The sequence below is a fragment of the Bactrocera oleae genome, unplaced genomic scaffold (assembly GCF_042242935.1).
Source record: "Bactrocera oleae isolate idBacOlea1 unplaced genomic scaffold, idBacOlea1 ctg00000010.1, whole genome shotgun sequence".
Classification (NCBI taxonomy): Eukaryota; Metazoa; Arthropoda; class Insecta; order Diptera; family Tephritidae; genus Bactrocera; species Bactrocera oleae.
In genome coordinates this window covers 645,001-650,000 of record NW_027212753.1, presented here as the reverse complement: position 1 = coordinate 650,000, position 5,000 = coordinate 645,001, and positions in this window count along the sequence as shown.

Genomic DNA, 5,000 nt, shown 5'->3' with positions numbered 1-5,000 from the left:
GTGCAAATTTGTTATAAATGTTCTCTCCCATGTTGACGTTACCAACCCGAAAATATATGGAAAAATTCTTTTAACCTATTTAAAATTTAAAAACTCATATATACGTGGGTAATTTATATCATTTTCAAATATCGTCATGGTCATAATACAACTAATAACATCAAAAGTATTTTTACAATCGATTTTTTTTTTAAATTTTTAACTTGTATGACTTCATATTTAATACTTATATGAAAATTTATTACTTCATAGACTTTATACATTTAATACTTATATGAAAATTTATTACTTCATAGACTTTATACATTTAATACTTATATGAAAATTCATTACTTCATAGACTTTATATTTTTTATACTTATATAAAAATTTATTACTTCATAGACTTTATATTTTACTTCATAGACTTTATACATTTAATACTCATATGAAAATTTATTACTTCATAGACTTTATATATTTACTACTTATATGAAAATTTATTACTTCATAGACTTTATACAATTAATACTTATATGAAAATTTATTACTTCATAGACTTTATACAATTAATACTTATATGAAAATTTATTACTTCATAGACTTTATACAATTAATACTTATATGAAAATTTATTACTTCATAGACTTTATACAATTAATACTTATATGAAAATTTATTACTTCATAGACTTTATACATTTAATACTTATATGAAAATTCATTACTTCATAGACTTTATATTTTTTATACTTATATAAAAATTTATTACTTCATAGACTTTATATTTTACTTCATAGACTTTATACATTTAATACTTATATGAAAATTTATTACTTCATAGATTTTATATATTTACTACTTATATGAAAATTTATTACTTCATAGACTTTATACAATTAATACTTATATGAAAATTTATTACTTCATAGACTTTATACAATTAATACTTATATGAAAATTTATTACTTCATAGACTTTATACAATTAATACTTATATGAAAATTTATTACTTCATAGATTTTATACATTTAATACTTATATGAAAATTCATTACTTCATAGACTTTATATTTTTTATACTTATATAAAAATTTATTACTTCATAGACTTTATATTTTACTTCATAGACTTTATACATTTAATACTTATATGAAAATTTATTACTTCATAGACTTTATATATTTACTACTTATATGAAAATTTATTACTTCATAGACTTTATACATTTAGTACTTATATGAAAATTTATTACTTCATAGACTTTATACAATTAATACTTATATGAAAATTTATTACTTCATAGACTTTATACAATTAATACTTATATGAAAATTTATTACTTCATAGACTTTATACAATTAATACTTATATGAAAATTTATTACTTCATAGACTTTATATATTTACTACTTATATGAAAATTTATTACTTCATAGACTTTATACATTTAGTACTTATATGAAAATTTATTACTTCATAGACTTTATACAATTAATACTTATATGAAAATTTATTACTTCATAGACTTTATACAATTAATACTTATATGAAAATTTATTACTTCATAGACTTTATACAATTAATACTTATATGAAAATTTATTACTTCATAGACTTTATACATTTAATACTTATATGAAAATTTATTACTTCATAGACTTTATACAATTAATACTTATATGAAAATTTATTACTTCATAGACTTTATACAATTAATACTTATATGAAAATTTATTACTTCATAGACTTTATACAATTAATACTTATATGAAAATTTATTACTTCATAGACTTTATATATTTACTACTTATATGAAAATTTATTACTTCATAGACTTTATACATTTAGTACTTATATGAAAATTTATTACTTCATAGACTTTATGCAATTAATACTTATATGAAAATTTATTACTTCATAGACTTTATATATTTACTACTTATATGAAAATTTATTACTTCATAGACTTTATACATTTAGTACTTATATGAAAATTTATTACTTCATAGACTTTATACAATTAATACTTATATGAAAATTTATTACTTCATAGACTTTATACAATTAATACTTATATGAAAATTTATTACTTCATAGACTTTATACAATTAATACTTATATGAAAATTTATTACTTCATAGACTTTATACAATTAATACTTATATGAAAATTTATTACTTCATAGACTTTATATATTTACTACTTATATGAAAATTTATTACTTCATAGACTTTATATTTTACTTCATAGACTTTATACATTTAATACTCATATGAAAATTTATTACTTCATAGACTTTATACAATTAATACTTATATGAAAATTCATTACTTCATAGACTTTATATTTTTTATACTTATATAAAAATTTATTACTTCATAGACTTTATATTTTACTTCATAGACTTTATACATTTAATACTTATATGAAAATTTATTACTTCATAGACTTTATACAATTAATACTTATATGAAAATTTATTACTTCATAGACTTTATATTTTTTATACTTATATAAAAATTTATTACTTCATAGACTTTATATTTTACTTCATAGACTTTATACATTTAATACTTATATGAAAATTTATTACTTCATAGACTTTATATATTTACTACTTATATGAAAATTTATTACTTCATAGATTTTATACATTTAGTACTTATATGAAAATTTATTACTTCATAGACTTTATACAATTAATATTTATATGAAAATTTATTACTTCATAGACTTTATACAATTAATACTTATATGAAAATTTATTACTTCATAGACTTTATACAATTAATACTTATATGAAAATTTATTACTTCATAGACTTTATACAATTAATACTTATATGAAAATTTATTACTTCATAGACTTTATATATTTACTACTTATATGAAAATTTATTACTTCATAGACTTTATACATTTAGTACTTATATGAAAATTTATTACTTCATAGACTTTATGCAATTAATACTTATATGAAAATTTATTACTTCATAGACTTTATATATTTACTACTTATATGAAAATTTATTACTTCATAGACTTTATACATTTAGTACTTATATGAAAATTTATTACTTCATAGACTTTATACAATTAATACTTATATGAAAATTTATTACTTCATAGACTTTATACAATTAATACTTATATGAAAATTTATTACTTCATAGACTTTATACAATTAATACTTATATGAAAATTTATTACTTCATAGACTTTATACAATTAATACTTATATGAAAATTTATTACTTCATAGACTTTATATATTTACTACTTATATGAAAATTTATTACTTCATAGACTTTATATTTTACTTCATAGACTTTATACATTTAATACTCATATGAAAATTTATTACTTCATAGACTTTATACAATTAATACTTATATGAAAATTCATTACTTCATAGACTTTATATTTTTTATACTTATATAAAAATTTATTACTTCATAGACTTTATATTTTACTTCATAGACTTTATACATTTAATACTTATATGAAAATTTATTACTTCATAGACTTTATACAATTAATACTTATATGAAAATTTATTACTTCATAGACTTTATACAATTAATACTTATATGAAAATTTATTACTTCATAGACTTTATATATTTACTACTTATATGAAAATTTATTACTTCATAGACTTTATACATTTAGTACTTATATGAAAATTTATTACTTCATAGACTTTATGCAATTAATACTTATATGAAAATTTATTACTTCATAGACTTTATATATTTACTACTTATATGAAAATTTATTACTTCATAGACTTTATACATTTAGTACTTATATGAAAATTTATTACTTCATAGACTTTATACAATTAATACTTATATGAAAATTTATTACTTCATAGACTTTATACAATTAATACTTATATGAAAATTTATTACTCATAGACTTTATACAATTAATACTTATATGAAAATTTATTACTTCATAGACTTTATATATTTACTACTTATATGAAAATTTATTACTTCATAGACTTTATACATTTAATACTTATATGAAAATTCACTACTTCATAGACTTTATGCAATTAATACTTATATGAAAATTTATTACTTCATAGACTTTATATATTTACTACTTATATGAAAATTTATTACTTCATAGACTTTATACATTTAGTACTTATATGAAAATTTATTACTTCATAGACTTTATACAATTAATACTTATATGAAAATTTATTACTTCATAGACTTTATACAATTAATACTTATATGAAAATTTATTACTTCATAGACTTTATACAATTAATACTTATATGAAAATTTATTACTTCATAGACTTTATATATTTACTACTTATATGAAAATTTATTACTTCATAGACTTTATACATTTAGTACTTATATGAAAATTTATTACTTCATAGACTTTATGCAATTAATACTTATATGAAAATTTATTACTTCATAGACTTTATATATTTACTACTTATATGAAAATTTATTACTTCATAGACTTTATACATTTAATACTTATATGAAAATTCACTACTTCTTCATTTAATATTGCAAGCAAAGTATTTTGGTTAACATTTTTATTTTCATGTTATTAAAACACTTGATATACTATTATACCATATTGTATAATATGATTTTAATTCAATTACTTTATTACTTTGGTATATTAAATGATAGTCGTTTGATAACAATCCCAACATTTACCTTATTTTCAATAAATATTGAAAACAAAGTTTTATGCGTTCAAATTTTTATTTTCATGTTATGATTCTCTCAAACACTCATTAATATACCATATTGTATAATATGCTTTTATTTCAATTACTTTATTACTTTTGGTATATTAAATGATAGTCGTTTGATAACAATTCCAACACTTACCTTATTTTCAATAAATATTGAAAACAAAGTTTTATACGTTCAAATTTTTATTTTCATGTTATGATTCTCTCAAACACTCATTAATATACCATATTGTATAATATGCTTTAATTTCAATTACTTTATTACTTTTGGTATATTAAATGATA